This window comes from Eublepharis macularius, chromosome 9 (genome assembly GCF_028583425.1).
Source record: "Eublepharis macularius isolate TG4126 chromosome 9, MPM_Emac_v1.0, whole genome shotgun sequence".
NCBI classification, from domain to species: Eukaryota; Metazoa; Chordata; class Lepidosauria; order Squamata; family Eublepharidae; genus Eublepharis; species Eublepharis macularius.
In genome coordinates this window covers 19,764,226-19,784,621 of record NC_072798.1, presented here as the reverse complement: position 1 = coordinate 19,784,621, position 20,396 = coordinate 19,764,226, and the positions used below count along the sequence as shown (strand labels likewise).

Here is a 20,396-nt window from a genome sequence, read left to right as displayed (position 1 = left end):
AAACTGCACGTCCCACAAAAGTGTGCATGGATAACTCAAGAGTCCTTTAAAAAGAAGAACAACTGCTTCAGGAGCACCTAGGCACAGAGAACTTCAGGCAGAAGCCAAGAAGCAGTGGGGAGGTGCTTAATTCTTTTCCTCTTCTAAAACTCCACCATGCAGCTTTCCTCCACCCCCAACAGATTTCAAATGTGTGTTCATTAAAATAAGTTAGGAGTTCAATTATCTCCACCCCTTCCTCCATCACTTCCACAACAGAGAGGGTTTGCCTCAAGACAGGAAAAACGGCAAGGTTAATTTAATTTAATTTAGTTCCTGGCAGCACATGGATGAACCCATGCATGCACCACCCACATCCCATATAAAACAAGATGGTATCGCCAATCCCTCAGCAGGGCGCAAACAAATCGCTATCTGCAATAATGATTAAAAAAAGAAGTAAAAAGGAATCCAGGACACATGTACCAGCATGTAAAGAAAGTATAATGTAAAACAGATTATTTGCTGATAGCACCTAGACACGGATAATCCATTTAAATTGTATACTACTTATGTGCTTTTTCAAGTATTGCTACAACAATACACTGAATTTGCTTGCCACAAACTGCACTTAGCTAGCTGACACTAACAAACATACCATTTCTCCTGAAGTTTCAACATATACCAAAGCAGTCATTCAATATGACTAGCAGCTTATACCACTGCTTAATTCAACAGAAAAACTGGGAACAGTCAAAGTGAAAGTCAGCATTTTTTAATTTACTTCAATTAGAAATTAAGGACAATTAAATCACAATTACAGACAAACCCATTTCAAACAGTTAAGATTCAATCTTGCAGAAAGCATGTTTTACAGATAGTTGCTTCAGGTGTTCTTCTCCAAATTAAAAAATCATTCATTAGAACTTGTTTGCCCGGTTTCACTACTTTTTGTTTCTCAAAATCCAATTCAGCCATGGAAACATCAGCTTCAACTTCAAATCTACTCAAGTTTCTGATCCTCAGGGTCAATTGGTAAAGTTTGCGGTATATCGAAGTGTTAATCAAGTGTGTCAATCAGAAGAAATTTGCATTACACCCTAGAAGTTAACAAGATTGTAAATTCTACCGACCTCCATCAACCTTCCTGCTCCTAAAAGGCATTTCTTCATTCACAATGCCCACATTAATCCCAGCCTCCTCCAAAATGACAAAACCCCTGATTTTGCACCTGAGATGTACGCACACACGCACGCACATGCACACGCACACGCACATCATTTACCCAGAATGCAGAACTGCTAATCTTTTAATGCACAGAAATTCAACTCCCTTCTTTACCAATCCTAGATACTGAAGAGTGCAATGCAGACAGTCCACATTTATCAGAAGGGTGAAAGCCGTTTGCGTACTGGCTCAGATTCAACAACAAAAATCTGCATTTCCCTGTGTCCAACCCTCCCCCAGAGGGGGGAGGAGTTAAAGCCCCCACCTCCAGTAAAACTCTAACTCTTCTCCCACATGCCCCTTTCAGGATTAGGAGAAAAGGGGCACAAAAACATTCTATAAATATCCACCACAAATTGAAAAATGTGTGGGCAATGTAATTTAATAGCCAAGAATAAGCAACAAAGGCTGCTGCTGTAATGGCTCAAGTGCACATAGAACTGAAACAGCTAAAGTCACAAAGCCTTTTAGGAAGGCAGCCCTACTGTGCCTACACACCCAACACCCACAGCATAAAAACTAGGACTTGATTTTGTCCTAAGGGCGCCCTAAAATGAACCAATGCAAAGTTACCCCTTTCTACACTGAACATTCAGAATGACAGATATCACCGGAATAGCCCTCCCACATGAAACAAATGCCCCAAATGACATTGTCTGAGCAGATTACAGCAAAGGTGACAGCATTTCACAGCAAACAGCAAGTGTCAAGGCACGCATAAAGCACGAGGTGGGAGGGGGAGGGAACCCTAATAATCCAGGTTAAACCCATTTCAGGAAATCCATTAGTGAATTCAATTAGAAAGGCTGGTATCATCTCCCCTTGAAAAAAAAGAAACATTTATTGGAGGCAGAAAGCGATCCTTCTGCTCATTCATATTGACCTTTCCCAGGGACCTATCAAAACGGTTATTCTGTATTAGATTAATCATTCTGCTAAACAAGGTCAAAGCAGGGTCCTCAACAGAATTAGGAAAAAATATACTGGGTACCAACTCATTTCAGAGATACTATAAAGAATTGCCTGCATGCTACCTTTGAAACAGGTCGGAAACAAAACTTATTAAAAACGAACACATCCTTAGGATACTGAATTCTCTGTCTCATCATTTCTGCAACTGTAGAGTACACAGAAGCTGGTCTACAAAGCACTAACAACATTTGACATTGAGAAAGCTTCCTGTGTTTTAGCACAAAATCAGAAGCTCAAGAAACAGGATTTTAAAAAGCAAACACACTCAGTTATATTTGAATGCAGAAGTCTACCTCTTCCCATTCCTGCTGGCTGCCCGCTTATATTTATGGCAAGTAGAAGATGAGCCACTGGACACACCAATTCTGCCCAAGAACAAGAGACAACTTACTGTAATGAGTGGTGTCCTCTCTCTCTTTCATACAGCTCCCTTTAAGATGCTTTAGCCCATATATTACTATTTACACACTCTAAAGGACAGGAGAGTGCAGTGATTATAGGGCTGAAATAGAACCAGAAAGACTGATGTTCAAATCTTTACACTGCCATAAAGCTCACTAGGTAACTTTGGGCCCTTCATTCTTTTAGCCTAACCTTCCTCACAGCCTGTTGCAAGGTAAAATGAAAGGGTCAATTCACCACTCTGAGCTTCTTTAAGAAAAGACAGGGTGAGATTTGAATAATAATTTATTCCATTCTTATGTAATTAGAAACTTAGCCCTGACCTTCCCTCCCTTTCTAAACCTCACTCAGTTTTTGTGGTCCGACTGCCCCATCTCTACCAACTGAAATACTTCAGCCTCTCTCATTTTTAACTGTCATTCCAGGCTAGAGCAAGGCCCAGTCTATATGTAGGCCTGGTCATGCAGCAGAATGAGGTGAGGGAATCCTGAGGTAGAACTGACATGTACAAATTTGGGCTACAGGTAAAAGGACGTTCTGCCATTTAAAAATAAAAACTAGCACACTAGGAATAAATAATGGTGTTAGCTCTGCCTTCTCTCCAATATACCTGCTGCCTGCCTGCAGATTTTTTAAAATATGGGATAAATGTGATTCCCCTGCCTGTAGTCTGAAATAGTGGAATCCACTCTATCGCCTCACTCTGCTATCTGCGGCACATGAAGACCTTAGTTTACCCTTCTCTTTGGTTTCCAGCATTCTGTGTAGGGTAATACACAAATGATTTATTTATTTACAAGATTTTTAACCCACCTTTCTGCCTTCATAGGGCCATCAAAGCAGCTAACGAATTAAAACATACTAATTAAAATCTCATCTTAAAAACCCTTACAACCAGCACACAAAATAGTTCCATGCTATAAAGTCTCAAATAAGCAAAAATATGTGCTAAGATAGCACAGGATATAGCAGTTTGCAATTTTATCTCTTAGGTATTGGGTGTATTTGCAATTATGCTTGTAGAAAACGGACAGAACCATCCTAAGTGGTCAAACTGAAGTTAATGAGCTTCGGAAAAAAAAGATGTAAATCTGCTTAGGATGGCATTGTAAGGCATTTATATTTTTAAACTTCATAAATATGCCGAATAATACAATTTATATGCTGAGTTATAAAGATTCATTTTACACTGTGAATGCAGTAATATAAGCTTAGGTTTATAAGACAGTGTTTCTCTTTTTTCTGGGGGAACAAAACTTTTCTTCCCCATGGCTTCAGCATTTCTGGAAATGTTATGTCTCTACAAAGTAACAGGTCAATTTAGAGCAACTGTCATGAATTTTCTTTTTGTTTTTAATAAGTGAGACTCAACGCAACTGTGCTTTGCTCAAAGCCTACTACGTGATCCATTCTTGTTTCACACTGTATTTGCCAACAACAAAGATGATCAACAGATCTGTCTACATACCACTAATGCACATACAAAGAGGTGCTACTATCCACATCTGAACAGTTATTGTCCAAACATTCACCACTACCTTTCTATAGCCCTTTCCAAATTCCACAGCCCACAACTTCATAATGGGAAGATTTTCCTGTAGGTCAAATCAAGACGAGGTAGGTAATGCAAGAGCCAGCCATTAAGGGTCCCTATATTAAATAGAATATAAGCATGAGTTTAAGAGTGCAGACAGAGATCAAAAGATATTCTTCGCTGATTATGGCTAAAGTAAGAGTTTCCTGAATGATGGGTAGATGTTATATGCTGCAGCCAGAGGGAGAAATCTGAGAAAAAATAGTTAAGTGCTATATCCTTCTGCTCATTAATATTTCAAATTATGCACTTAACTAAAGAGTTTGCACTTGAACTTCCAATACTGGCTAATTCCATAAAGGATGCAAGACTGGAGACAGCTGCAAACCAATAAAAGCCATAGGGACTTCAAAAAACATGAAGTTATTCCTCTGCAAACTGTAGCTGTCCAAAACTCATAGCTAATCCAGTGATCAATGCAGGCACACCACGCACCCTCCTCTGCAGAGAAAGCAGCACATTAGCCACTTGAACTCTATCAAAGCTAAAAACAAACGCCACATAATACATTTTAGTAAGACCAACCAAAGCAACATGGTGTACAAGCTTTCAGCTTCTTCAGATCTCCTCACAAGGCTGGATGATCAAAAACAAAATGAGGAAGGAGGGCGGGGAAAAGAAGATCTTTGGAGCATAATCTTAAGGCCTTTTTTTGTCAGCATCCTCCGTAGGACACTTTGTTGATTTCAGAGGCTAGCTGGTATCAAGTTAAGCCCTTGGTATGCCAGGAAGGAGAAGCAAAAATGGAAGCCAGCTATGGCTTCCCTGTCAGAGAGACATGGCTATTGCTGTTTATCAGCACCCTCAGGTTGCTGTGAAGAGGCATAAACTGAAGCCATTCACTGGAAAATAAGCAAGCAATAGTTAATCAAATGTCTTTCTGACTATGAAGCCACAAATGGATTCCATTTTTGCTTCTCTTTCTCAGCATACCAAGGATGCCTCTTGATACCAGCTAGGCACATCCCTGTGTCCACTGAAATCAACGAAGCACTCTACATGATAAAGAGGCCCATGCTAATTTCAAATCAGGGCAAGCATTTGAATGCAAGAGACCCTTTTCCAGGAATGGTATTCAGGATGGAAATAGAATCTAATGAGGCAAATTTTCTCTTAATAAAAATGAAAACTGTAAAGCACGCACGAGAAGGAGAGAGGTTATGACCTTAACTCAGATGCATTTCCATGGGCGATTCTCTCTCATTTACAATACGTACAAATCTGTATCTGATTCTTCTTGCTGTTTATTTTTCATAGCCAGGTAAACCAGTGGTGCCTTGCCCTAAACATAAAGCCTTCTTCCAACTGTTGATTCAGTTCCCGTTCAAGTTCATGTGCCTTCTGTGCAGAGCTGAGCCAGAAACAACAACATCTTAAACATTCTTTCACCTCCTTCCTTTGTGATTTCTACCATCTGCTGCAAGGCAGCAGCTCCTTCCTAACTTAAACTGAATGGGAAGATTAATAACAACAACAATAACAATAATGATAACAACATTTGATTTATATACTGCCCTTCAGGAAAACTTAAAGCTACACTCAGAGCAATTTACAAAGTGTGTTGTTATCCTCACAAAAATCATCCTGTAAGGGGGTAGGGCTGAGAGAGCTCTGAGAGAGCTGTGACTGACCCAAGGTCACCCAGCTGGCTTCAAGAAGAGGAGTGGGGAATCAAACCCTGTTCTCCAGATTAGAGTCCTGCTGCTCTTTAACCACTACACTAAACTAGAACTGAGATTACGGTGGCAAGAGTACTCTGTGCACAAAAGTGGAAAACTCCAACATTGCCTACAGTAGAGGAATGGTGGATAAATGAATTGGAGTTTGCATCAATGGCAAAACTTACTTCACTGATTAGGGAAAAGACATTAGTTACATTTTTGACTGAATGGAAACCATTTGATTTGATGACATCTAGATTTATAGATTATCAATGCAATCCTAAACAGAGTTACTCCAGTCTAAGCCCATTGACTTCAGTGGCCTTAGACTGGAGTAACTCTTCTTAGGATTACACTGTCAGAACCCTGAACAATAGAGAAAAGAGGGCTTTTATGTTTAACCTAGAATAAGTGAGATTCTGAAAATGATCTATATTTGTGGCGGAGAACATCGGAACTCAATCTGTAGTTTAGTTTAAGGGTTTCTTTTTCTTTTTTCACTTGTCTATGTATTGTTAATGGGTTTTTTAGAATATTTTTATCCTTTGTTTGTTGTCTATAGTTTTTATGTTATTAGTTTAAATAAAGAAAATTAACATACCCCAAAAAAGCAGACTGGGAAAAATTTCACTCAACCTGCTCTGTGTTAACTGCCTCTGTCTGTCAAGCTTAGAGCCTGAGGATCTTCCACAGGCCCAAAAGGGCGAATGTTGGAATGCCACAAATAAATTTGACCAAAGACAAGAATTAGAATTTTTTACTTTTCAGCATTTCAATTTGTTAGGTATAGTAGGCAAAAAGAAGGTTTTAAAAACCAAAACAATTAGTAAAATTGTCCCCATTCCAGTTTGATTTTATCATTTTTTATCACTTGAAAATACTTTTCATATGTTTGCAGGGAAAGTACCTGATGCAGAGAAAAAGTTTTCCACATTATTCCCAAACTGAGAGATCTCTGTCTTTTGGTGCTACACCTCTGAAGATGCCAGCCACAGCTGCTGGTGGAACGTCAGGAACTACAATGCCAAGACCACGGCAATACAGCCCGGAAAACCCACAACAACCATCGTTCTCCGGCCGTGAAAGCCTTCGACAATACATTATTCCCAAACTTGCCATACCATGTTAAGGTAAGAAGGGCCAATCTTTTCTTCGAGGTCATAAAGGTTTGCAAAGGGGCAGGAGCAGGAGGGGTGCAGTGCACATAAATCTATGCCCACATAACGCTCACACCCGTGCACACACCATTTTTACTGCCCCAAATCCAAATGAGAAACGTCATTGCTTAAATCTGCTGAGCTTTTGGGAAATTTCCTCAAGGGGGAAAGTTAAAAAACCCCAAAACAAAACATACACATACAAATCTTGCAGCACCTTCAAGATTTACAATATTTTATTCTTGTCTTTCAGGTACCACAAGATTCTCATCCTTCCCCAGACTAACATCATTATCCTTCTAGCCAGGGTTTTTTTTCTGGGAAAAGAGGTGGTGGAACTCAGTGGGTTGCCCTCGGAGAAAATGGTCACATGGCTGGTGGCCCCGCCCCTTGATCTCCAGACAGAGGGGAGATTGCCCTCCGCTCTGGAGATCAGGGGGCGGGGTCACCAGCCATGTGACCATTTTCAAGAGGTTCCGGAACTCCGTTCCACCACATTCCTGCTAAAAAAAGCCCTGCTTCTAGCATTTTGATAGCTCCCGACAGCCCACAAGGTCATGAAGCACCAACTCTGAACTTAATTGCAGGCTTCTTCAGTCTCCTCTGCTTGTGGGCTCACCTCAGTGTGCTACACCACAGCCAGGAGTATTGCTTTCTTTTAAATTGCAAATGTTGGCCACAAAAGAATCTCTTCCCCCCCCCTTAAAAATGAGCTAGAAATGCGTACAGATGTTCAGAGCGCCCACACAGCAAAGCTCTACTTAGCATCCATGAGCAGGTTTGCTTCCGCATACCAAGCAATACAACATCAGCCAAGAAAAGGGTGCTGTAGTAGGCAGGTTTTCTGCCAGCCATTTACTAAACACAACTTCACAAGACTTAACAAAACATACTCAAGAGGCTGAACAGGAAGGGGGGAAAGGTATCCAGAGAGGTGCCTCAAGTGGAATGCATGAAAGCGACATGAAGCAACAGAGAATTCTTGGGAATTCACTGAGGTGTGCCACGGTTTACATCACCTCTGTTTATAGCATCACACATTAAAGCAAAGTAGGGAGTGTAGCATTCACACAGCCTGATATTACTAGTTAGCCTATTAGCCTTTATCTAGCCAATGGCAAGTATTCAAAGCGCTTTATATAAATCACCTTTTTGATCCTCACAACACCTACTTAAAAAGGCAGGCTCAGTTCCATGTATAGTACATAGAAGGTGGGGCTGAAAGAATAGCAGCTTCCCCAAGACCACCTAGTAACTGCAGAGAGACTTGAACCATCTCGGATCTCTTCCCACTCAGAGATGTTCCCAAAATGTCCTATATCTGCTTGCTTTCCCCCTTCACCCCCTCAGAGGAAGTTATCTCACGGTCCTCTCTCTAACTTAACAGAAAGTTTAAACGGGGCAGATCTAACAGTAAGGAAAATGTGCACCATAGATACCAATTAACAAAAGGGAAAATTAACTTCTAACGAGAAGGACCAAAATCTCTGTACTTGAAGAGTCTGTAGAAGCAATCTTACAAACCATGGATTTTAATCTGCACTGACATTGTGCAGTGTTATCAATCAGTAACACGCATAAGAATGACTACAGTGCCATTTGAACTAATGGGGAAAAAACCCAAATTCATCATTCTAGGCATGAAGACTCCTCAAAACAATGGTTTGATCATGCTGGAAAAGCAACTGCTTTGTGTAATCTTGTGAATGTTCCTCTGAGCAATTGTTTTTAAGAGCTGACACTTTTAGAATATGGGACACAAAGTCCCAAGTAAGACAAGGATGGGTGAACATGTGTTTGGACCAAAGTATGTTCAAATAAGGGAGTTCTATTGCCCTCAGAGCACTAGTTAAAGATCTTACAGTAAATTTGTTTCCATGTCTATGTACCTAAAGAAGCAAGAACAGAAATATAATCACAGGGCCTGAATATGTACACGCTAAGGAAAATATATTAAATTTAAGTTGTTTCAAACTAGGCAGATTTAAAGGAACTTCTGCATATTCACAGCTGATTCTTGATTGCTTTAAGATGCAGAGGAGTTAGCCATGTTAGTCTGTGGTAGCAAAATCAAAAAGAGTCCAGTAGCACCTTTAAGACTAACCAATTTTATTGTAGCATCTGACGAAGAGAACTTGATTCTCGAAAGCTTATGCTACAATAAAATTGGTTAGTCTTAAAGGTGCTACTGGACTCTTTTTGATTGCTTTAAGGAGACTCTGCCAACTTCCATTATGTTCCAAGTTTATAGTGCGATCCTATGGTGATTTACTCCCTTCCAAGCCTACTGAAGTCAATGGACTTAGAGTGGAGTAACTTTCCATAAGATTGCACTGTTAACCTCCAAAAAACAGTATGCAGATTTTACAAGGTCAGACGTATAATAACAGTGGACATTAAATTTTGAAATATATTAGAAGGATTTGATGGGGGCTTGCACCCGCTGTTCAGAATTTTAACAGTGTTATACTAATCTCTGGACAGTCAAATACTGAAGCAGACATATGGCCTGCCACACCATAAGGAAGCTTCATATGAAATCTTCCTGAAATTAATTACTATGAGTCTTGGTCAGCAGACTTAAGCCTTTGTTGGTACAGTTTCTCATTTGCCTTTCTAAAAGTAGCCTTAACACATTCAGGGCTTGTTCATCACTTTCTCTCCAGACTGCAGTTAAGACATACCACATATCCTTAACCCTAAAATTACATATCCTTATGTTAGAAAAGTCAGTGGGCTTTCTGCCAACAAGCAATTGTTGTAATCACAACCACTACCGCAGGGCTCTAAGATTTCAACAACTTTCATCATGCCTACAGCAAAAAAATTAAAAAGGGTTGGTAAAGAACCACACCAATTCTCAAGAGATAAACATGATGTCTGTCACAAACTGCTAAGTTTTAATGCAAAAAAGGATCTGTAGCAGTGAAGCCATGCCTGAGTTGTCCCAATGTCACAGAAAGGTGGGGCAGGCAAAAAAAACCAGATCTCAAGATGCTATTGGCTGAGGTGTTCAGTCACTAGAGAAGCAATGTTAAGCTCGAATTGCAAGAATCAGGCTTGGATGATAGCAGGCCACAGGAAGAAAGCTTACAAAATTAAATGAACAGATAGGTCAAATGAGAAAAAGGCCTGAGGGTAGAGTCTAGGAGGAGACAGAAGATTGGGTAAAAGGTATGTGGCCAGAGAGGACAGCAACACAGAGCTACGAAGAATTTCACATTGATTTGTAATAACCCTCCAAATTCTTTAGTATATATATTTTATCAATAAGCAGTCCCCCTGGAAAGACTATGTTAGACTAACCCATGGAGGGCACCCCCTTTTTATACTCCCTTAAGGCACAGAACCTGCAACGAACATTAAGAGAATTCACGGTAATGCACCGCCAATTAACTGAATGAGCTAACCGCTGCACACTATCTTCAACAGGACAAGGAACACTTCCATGGCGGAGAGGCATCGTATTTAAAGCTGTATGCCCATAAGCGATGCTCAGATATTTGTGCACAAGCTCATGCCTATAACACCTTGGCTAGCACCCTAAGAACCAAGACCTACTCCCTTTATAATTCCAAGGAAGAGATGGAGGAAAATTTACATACTTGAACAACAAGAGCGTCCAAGCCTAAGCAACAGTGGAGGCATCTTCACCCCCCAGTTCCAAACCTTACAAAGTCAGTCTTACTGGGTACCTGCTGGCAAAGCTAGGTTGCTACAACATATAACCATTATAATAGTGTACAGGTTATCTGTGTGTTACAAAGCTAGAGAATGCCAGGAAGGGAAGCAAAGTTAATATGACTTTCCCCAATAGGTAGGGGAGTTCACCTGGCATCATGCAAATGTCTATTTGTGTGTTCCTGGGAAAGAATGCAACTGACAAACAGGTACAATGCAGGGAAATAATTTCCTTACACTAACAATGCCCAGAAGCCTCTTCCTAGGCATACCTCAAATGGAGGCAGAGTCCAGCAAACTGCAAAGCTGAGCTGAATAACTGTCCTTGGGTGATGATTTCACTTCTGACTTCAGTTTCAAATCCCTGGTGCATTCAGTAAAGCTCACTAGGTATCCTTAGGTAAATAACGTAGTCTAACCTACCTCCAAAGGTTATTACGAGGCTACAACGGCAACGCCGAGCCCATCTGGGAAGTGGGCAGGACATACAGGCCAGCAAACAACAAAGCTCTCTATCCATTCCTCTGCTCCACAGCAATGGCTGCAAGACAAATCACGGAGACAGGAACGTGGCAGATTGTAAAGACAGCTCAGTCCAAGCCTCCACTGAATGTCAAACATACTAGCACAGTTTTAAAAAATCAATGCACCAAAGGCTTTCCCAGGGTTCGGTGGGAGGAGTCTATGTAGATGCATAACCTACACAGAGCAAGCACAGAGTAGTGCTTAGGGTGCCGCACGAAGAACAGGCAGACCCAAATTCAAGCCTCAACTGGGTGCCCCTGGGCCACACATTTTCTCTCAGCTTAACCTACATTCACAGGACTACTGAGTATTAAATGGTGGAAGGGAAGACTTAAAAAATACAGTAAATAAAAGACAGACAAAACCTGGCCTCCACAGCATCAGGAATTGTAACATGCAAAGGAACTTGTGAAATATAGCTGACTCCTTCGTTCACAAGAACAGATTGACAAATCTCGTACACTTAAGTCTTGCTAGGAAGCAGAATAACATCAATGTTTAGATAACCAGGAAAGAATAGGCTTTGCTACAGTTTGGAGACTGGATCCAACCATATTTCGCACTGTTGAAGAAGAGACAAGGGGGTTCCCTTTGACCAACAAAAAGGCAATGCTGGGTATCATGGGACCTCGATGGACAGAAGTCATGTGGGACAGGGACTGTAGCAAGGAGGGAATTAGGTGAGACTGCATGAAAAATTGGTTGGATCCAACGCTGTCTAGTCACATTATCCAAAAACTGGAATACACAGAAAAGGGAATATCATTGGCTCTAAAGGGGAGCACAAACATTGGCTAGCCAATGTTCTTCATCTTCTCACTGAAGGGCAGGTCCTTCATCCCCTTCCTAAGATGCTTCTTCCCACCATAGAGTAAATGACTCCTTCCTTCCTGTACAGAAAAGAAAGCACTTGGGGATGTCCATCACATTCTTCCTCCAAGCTGCCTTATAGTGAATCAGGCCCTTAGTCCATCAGGGTCAGTACTGTCTACTTAGACTGGCAGCAACTCTCCAGAGACTCAAGTAATGGTCTTTCACCTGACCTACCACCTGAGCCTTTTTAGCTGCAAATCCCAGGGATCTCCCTTCCCTGTACTTCCTTAGGCCTTCCTAGAGAAGAGAAAGCTGTCCTCTTACATTCATGAGAACCACTGTGGTCTAGGGTGTTGGGCAAGAATTTGGGAGACCCGGGTTCAAAACCTTACTTTGCCAAGAAACTAGCTGCGTAAACCTGAGCCTGTCCCTCTCTCTGTTTAATCTCTTTAACCAGGTCGTTGCAAGGATAAAATGGAAGAAGGGAGAATGATGTACACCCTTGGAGGAAGGACAGGATAAAAATGCAACCAGAAACCAATGTCAAGGTTTGAGATGATGAGCATGTTGTATACCCATGCATGATCTTTGCACAACGGCACATATAAATGAATTATCTTTTGCATATAAACTATTCCCAAACATGACTGGACTTAAGTGTCCCCACACAGCCTTTAATACCGTCTATTCCAGTCCCACAGAAAGAGCCAGAACACACTCGCTTGGAACTCCCCATGTGGTGGTGACCTTAAGTACCCACTTCTAATTTTGGAAAGGAAGGAAAATAACCCTTCCTGAGCACAATTTTGACTGTCATTCCCCTAAACTGTAACAAATCCTGTACAAGACTATGCTTGAAACCCCCTCTGGCACATTGCACAGTTCAAGCAAGGTATCTGGCACTCTGGGTGGCAACACAAGTGTTTCTACATGGCTTCCCGCAAAAAGAGCACTGCCAAAGACTTCTTGAGGCGACATATAGTCATTATATTCAGCTCAACGAAAAAAAGACAAATCCCTGGTTGCTGCATCTCCTTCTGTGAAGGATGAAAAGATAGCCTAGAAATGTTTGTTGGATGCCGGATGGCCAAACAAAGAAAAGGCTTCTCTCACGTACACACGTGTCAACCCCACCAAATTTCTGTGCTGCAGCAGGGCTGCCTGAAGCAAACCGCAAAACACCACACAAACATCCCAAAACCCCAGTAGGGAGGAAGAACAGAATTGTGTCCAGCATGAAGCAGGATTTGGATAAGATTTACTGCTGAAGAGTTCCAAAAATGTCACAATGTTCAAATCCTCACTTGCACTTTAAACAGAACCACCCTGTTAAGGACCAGCTGCTGAAATAAAGGCCCTTGCAACAACTGGGTGGAAGTTACAAGGCAGCTGCCCTTGGCTTTCCCCATTCCAAAACAGACTTCCATACTTTGCAGACTTGCTCTGTTGTTGCCAGGACAGGGTCTACAGAGATCTTTTGTTCAAGGCAAATTATATTCTCTCTCCCACTCCCATTAACTGCGAGTACGGCTCTGCTGGTTGCTTTGCCCCAGCCACAAAGAACCCTCAAAGGATTGTATATGCTCTATCTCAGAGGCTTAGAAACACAGTTGTGCCTGACAAGGAGAATTGTGGCCCTCGTTCCAGATCTCCTCTTTTCCTGTAACAATGGGACCTGCATTCACTCTTCTTCCTGTACAAGCTTAACAGAGATTGCCAAGAGCAGGATTTCTTGGACCAGATTTCTGCAGACCACCACCTACCTTTCATCGCCCTTAAGGGGCCAGCCTCCTCTTTACCAGAACCCAACACTGATTCTATGCCAAATCCCACCACTGAATCCAAGGCAGAACTCACAAGGGTTTTGGCCCACAAACCTGCCAGGTTCAATTCCATGGTTCACCAGTAAGACATTTTGCAGTAACCAAGATGCAACTGTTTTCCTTAAACTCAACAACCTCCCCCCCCCCCGCCAACACACACACACACACACACACACACCAGGATTTCCACTGAAGTACAATATCCTGGCAAGTCTGAGCCTGCTCCTTTTGAAAATTAAGCAGTGCCTAACCAAACACATCATCAAAACCTGGGAAGGGGGAAAGGGCTGAATGCCAGGGTATGGAAAGGAGGGGGCAGCAAATGAGTGCTACAGCAGAGAGGGAGAAAGCCACGAAAGGCAGAAGATTTCTCTTTTTGCAGTCATCTCACAAAACCGTCACACTCACTGTGGAGACCAGCACTAGGGCTCTGCTGCTGCTGCTACCCAGAACAGGGCAGAGGCACAAGCTGGGAAGGAGGGGAAATCGCAGTGCTATCCAACGGTTACTTACTCCAGTCTAAACCCACTGAAGTCATTGGACTTAGGCTGGCTCCATAGGATTGCACTGTTAATGCAGATTGGTGTCGCCTAAGCAGTCAACTACTCTGGCCATATTCATGCAACCATCACTACTGAAAATAGCGGACTTTCTCCTGCCTCCCCCCACCCTCGACTTTATAATATGTGCTTTTAAGGATGAGGCTCTCTCGTTCACTTCTAGTAACGATAAGAATAAGGAACTCCAAAAGCGGGGGTGGCATTTGTGTTCGCCAGTCATTAATCTGGAATACAAAATTAGCTCTGCTGTTCCAGTAATGGAAGAGGAGGTTTTCAAGCCTCCTGCATGGACTGCCACACACAACACAACCGAGAGGTATGTGATCTGCGCAGCGCCCACGGAGGGCGCTGCGCCTGCTATTGTCGGCTGAGGAAAGAAAAGGAAAGGAGGTTTCTTGCTCCTGGGAGAAAAACGAATGTCTTTAAAAAGGCGCTAAACCGCACACAAAACCCAAGAATCCCTCGAAATCTCTTGCCCCGCGCGTGAGAGCACGAGCGCCTTCCTTCCCCTGCAGCTTGAAATCGCCTTCCCCGGCCAAGCAGGGCAAAACCACCCGAGCGGACTGCAGTTGACAACCTCCAGGTGGGATCTGGAGATCTCCCTAATTGCAACTGTTCTCCGGGAGAAAATGGCTGATCTGGAGCGCGGACTTCGGCATTTAGACCACCAAATCTCCCGGAATCTCCCAACCTGGAGGCAACAGCCCGACTGGCCCCCGCTCCCCACCCCCAATGCCCCAGACGGGGGCAGAGCCAAGCGCCCAGCCTCCCCAATTGCGCAGCTTTCCACCGCCGGGACTGGGGCTCGACACCCGGCGCGCGCCTTCCCCGCCTCCCCACTGGCGCACTGCAGCTTCCCGTACTTGCTCATGATGACTTCGGCGCTCCGTCCCGGGGGCAGCGAGCGTTAAGCCATGGGGGGCGAGCCCAGCACGGGGCGGCTGCTTCACGGCTGCTGCCCTCTTGTTCCCGCTCCTCCAGCTCCCTGCAAAGGCGCGCTCAGGGCTCCCCGCGTCTCCAGCTCCGCATCGCGGCACGCCGGGCGCCCCAGACTCTGCCTGCCCGGGGAAAAGGACAAGGCGGAGGAGGAGCAGCAGCAACAGACCCGCCGGGCACACACCTTGGCAGCGGCTGCAGCGGCTGGACACGAGGGAGGAGGGGAGACGGGGCCAGCTGGCCCGGGGCTGCTTAAAGAGACACGCGCCCTCGGCCCGGCTCGGAGCGTTAAGGGAGCGGGAAGCAGCCAATGAGAAGCGGCGCGCAAAAGGCGGCTTCCCCCCCTCTCGGCTCCTTGACACCCCCCTCTCGGAAGGGCGGTGGAACGTTCCGAACTCTGATTACAAAAAGCGGCGGCAGCGATTGGTCAGGAGGGCGGGGAGAGGCGGAGGGAATGCGAATCGGAGCGGCCAATGGAAGGCGCGCCAAGGGCGGCTTCAAAGGACTGCAGCAGGGCGAGAGCGCAACGGGTTCGGAGGGGCGGCGAGTAACGGCGAAGGGCGGTTCAGGTGCATGGAGGAGCCCCGGCCGGGGGAAGCGAGCAGCGTGCATGCCCTGCCGAGTCTACTGCATGGGAAGAGAACAGCCTTGACCGCCTGCGAGCCAAGAAATCTTAAGCTGGTCTACTTGGAAGAAAGCCCCAGTAAAGTGTCTTTAGGATTGGGCCTTAGACTCTGTATCGGATTTCTGCTGGTTTATATATAAGACCAAAGAGATTTCCTAGATAAGAGCTTTCCAGAATCAAAGCTCATACCCTGGAAATCTGGTTGATTTTTAAGGTGCTGTTGGACCGGAATCTTGCTCTTGGACTGCAGACTAAAGTTTTTGAAACTGACTCTAGTGATTTTCACTGTGTAATCCACCTTGTCTCGGTGACATAAGCAAATAATGTTAATAAAAATATTTATTTATTTATGCGATTTATAGTCCACCTTTCTCACTGAGACTCAAGGCGGATTACATAGTGTGAGACTAGTACATTTCCATAGAGGACATTACCCTTAGGGTAAATAAATAAAAATTTACAAAGTCATAGCATCAGCAAGAATCCAATACAGAGTTGAAGAAATGTTGAAATGGAGCATAAGCAATTCTAGGACTGACATTAGACAACATGTAACTACACACTAAGATCATACTTGAAACACAGGTAGCACATAGGAACACATACTTAAAGCAACAAATATGACATAAGGCAATGTAGTGGTGAAGTCCAAGGTCCCTAACTCATTAGGGAAACGGTGCGCAAAAGGCACATTAGGGAAGCATCTGAGACCCCCCCTCCCTACAATAAAGCCCTCCTATCTGAGTAAAAAGCCCTTTTGAATAATTCAGTTTTGCATCATTTGCAGAAAGCTAACCAGAGAGCTGGAGACTGGTCTGCTCAGGAAATCCATTTTGGAATTTTATATCAACTCCACCCCCAGTAGAGTTCATAAAAAGATATATCCTGACTTACAGGCCCTGTCCTTGAATACCAAATCGTAGCCCTCCTGGTGAAAAGTTATAAACAGGAGGATTTAAAACACACACACAGAGGATAATTTCAAAAATAAAAATAGATGAACACAGATACTTGTAGAGCAAGTCCTGTTTCGGCCCAACCCAATGTATACTTGGAAGTAAGATCCATTGACCCCAATGATTTGCTCCTCAGTCAGCGTACACATGAGTGCAGCTTTATTGGCCTAATCTGCAAGCCTCCCGACCAGCTTGTTGATACGGGGTCTTAGCTACAGCTGGGACACACAACCAGGGTTTAGCTCTGCCCACTTTATTCAAGGCCCCCTGATAATTCTGCAGGGTTATACCAGAGTCTCATCAAATCTTAGAAGCTAAGCAGGGTCAGCCTTGGTTAGTAATTGGATGGGAGACCTCCAACAAAGACCAGGGTTGCAGAGAAAGGCAATGGAAAGACACCTCTATTAGTCTCCTGTCTTTAAAGCCCTAGCAAGGGTCACCATAAATTGGCTAAGACTTGGTGAAACTTTCCACCACTACCATAGTGAAGAAGCCTCTCTTCCATGGAACTGCAATACTTAGGATCCCTTGCCAACAGTTTCGCCACAGTATACCAATTAAAGTGTTTACACATTTCCCCCATATTAGGCACTCCAAAGGCTCCTCCAACCTCACTTCAGGTGTAGCTGGAAATTTGTCAGACACACCATCAGGGAATAAATAGGCAGATGCCACAAATGTATTGCAATTATTATTACCCCAAACTGTATCGCAGTTGTGGAGTAGAGTCTTTTGATATCAACATCCATGTTTCTGGGGGCTATTGGCCACTGCAGTAGTACAGATATGTTCCAGACAGTCACAGCAAGCTAGTCTGTACATTATGGCCAGCGTCATGTAATAGTGGTTAGATTCAGACTAAGATCTGGAAGAATGAGGTTTGAATCCCTACTCTGCCATGGAAGCTTGCTGGGTGACCTTGGGCCAGTCTCCATCTAGTCTACTTCACAAGGTTGTGGGGAAGATAAAATAAAGGAAAGGAGATTAATGTAAGGTACCCATTGGGGAGAAAGGTGGGGTATAAATGAAGTAAATAAATAAACATGAAGCAATCATATCAGAGGGGCAATTGCCAACTCAGGGCCCAGTTCTCCTATTGCGTTTCCAAGTGGCATTAAGTTAACTCCTCCTATTCCACTTTAAATCATTTTTGACCAGACTGTGGCATAATTGTGTAATTAATCCCAGGATTATGGAGGTTAGCATTCAAATTCTGACCCCCTACTGTGAAATGCCAGATTGTTTAAAAGACAAGTACTAGCAGATGAGAGAGCTTTCATATGGGGGAAGACCAGATAAAAAATTAATAATGCTTTCAAATGTAGATGCATGCATTATTATGATTTGAGGGATGCAGGCAGCCTACAGCGAAAGGTTCCTTACTCTCCCTCTTCAGCCTAACAGTCAACAACATAAAATGTTAATAAAGCCCACAGCAATTCCCACTAGGGGAAATGAACAACAAAACCTGACTACCCTCACACTTCAGCCAGTGTCTTCAAAAAAATGCCAAACAGAATTTGCATCACCATGTTCTATCAGTGTCCACAGATAACTGCACAATGCATTGTTAAGAAAGGAATCCCCCCTCCAAGTATAATTAAACTGCAATCAAGTCTGGAGTTTATCTCTCCCCTCTCCCCTAGAACAAAACCAGACACCTTTAACCCAGTTTGTCCAAGCTTTCAAGTCTCCAAGGCCCTGGTCAGGGGGAGGCCACGTGGAGGGTGGGACCCAGCCCCCCCTTCAAAGTGGACAGCCAGCCAAACCTCCATCACCCCAGCCACCAGACTTGCTTATCTCTTTTGCCTCTCCGTTGGCAACTGGAGCACCCCCACTGGTATCCTTTAAGAAGCCGGATTTGGCCTGCAGACTTCCAGTTCCTGTGTAATTAAAGCACTAATTGGGGTGGGGGTATAGAGTGTTCCTATGGCATTTATCTTATCTCCCCCATATTCTCCAGCTGTCCTTATTTACCAGGAACAGCCCTTGATTCCTGGTACCATTCCCTAGTAAATAGTTATCCCTATTCCTGCTCCCCTTCAAAATGCCTCTTTCACTCTAGGTACTGGCAGTGCATTGCCTTATGGTTCTGCTCCCCCCCACCCAATATTGTGTAGGAGCAAGTATTTTGGAATAAAAGTATTTTTTCTACTGCACCATTGAATTTTTGTTTCTTGCTGCACACATCCCACCTTTTAAAGAGAGAGAGAGAGAGAGAGAGAGAGCAACTGCCCAAGTCAGTTTTGAATGGTTGACAACATATTATAGATCAGTTTTATTTTTCCCCTTGTATATATCTTCATCAAAACCACCCTTTTGGCTTTTAAATCAATAGAGGCCAAGCTATTTCACAGTAAGCCAATATACACCAGACAGGAACGGAGTTCAGCAAGTGGGAGAGGGGATTGGGTAGCAATTCCTGGTATAAAGGGGGGGGATTAAAAGCATGCCCCTTTTTCATCTGTAAAATGTCAAGGATTGGACTACACACCTGCTTGGGCAGCATGAACTGCTACATTGGTTATTTTTCTGGAATGTATCTAAACTGAAGGATTGGTTAATAATATATACTGAGATGTCATTTGCCTTCTACTACATGCAACCAACTAGATGATATTCCAGTAAAGAAAATGCAGAACAGTATCCAGATTCCTGAGTGCCACTACACCAGTCTCATCAAGCTATGCTCCCAAACCCAACCTGTTTTAAACACGCAACAACCGCCAAGTTCAACAATAAAGTTGGTGCAGTGATCGGTTCTGTGTCTACAGTCAACAGCAGGCAGCAAGAGATACATAGAACTTGGAAGATAACAGCCAAGTTCAGAAGAGAGATAAACATAATATGAAATAGAGGGAAATAGCACTGTCAAATTATAAACGTGGAATAATGCATCATTGTATCAACAATGGCAGGGATTCTTTGATGGCAGATATTTTTCATCTACTGCACAAAACTTCCCTTTGAAGCCAGTGCCCCATCCACAGGGACATTTCCAAGTTCACTTTTGCTGGGGCAGCCCCCTATGAATTCTGTAATGCAAGCATCCATGCTTTGTAAAATAATAAGTCAGCAGTTTCTGAGACCCAAATACTCTGCTGATATCAAATGCTGCATTTATTTTTAACCAGAATAATAGGAAAGCTCATCTGAAGCAGCAAAAATTACTATGAAAACATGCTGTGGCGCCTCTGATAACAATGGGTTAGCCACATCTCAAGAAGGAGCAGCAAGTTTCTACACAACAGAAGGTCTCTATTACTTCCAGCTAAAAACGTCACATTCAGGTTTCCTCTTTTGAAAACAAAAAGATCAACTCTACATTTTTTAAAAAAGGAATCACAACAAACAAGATAGCATCTATCCAAACAATCCATTCCTCCAAACAGTAGGCTTAAAGATGCTGGGCAGCTTGAAGTGTGTGCGCGCGCATGCGCAGAAGTGCTTTGAGTGCTTGTAGGGGAAAACAGTCTGATGCAATG

At 43.4% G+C, this 20,396-nt stretch overlaps 1 protein-coding gene across 2 annotated transcripts in view; it reads right to left on the bottom strand.

Annotated features, from left to right (window-relative positions):
* Positions 1 to 15,500, bottom strand: part of MICAL3 (microtubule associated monooxygenase, calponin and LIM domain containing 3) — a 231,435-nt gene extending 215,935 nt beyond the window's left edge. For both annotated transcript variants that reach the window (XM_054987717.1, XM_054987716.1), the window contains exon 1: positions 15,258 to 15,500. The gene's annotated coding sequence lies outside the window, so the exon portion shown is untranslated. The remainder of the gene's footprint in view (positions 1 to 15,257) is intronic.
* Positions 15,501 to 20,396: the final 4,896 nt, after the last annotated feature.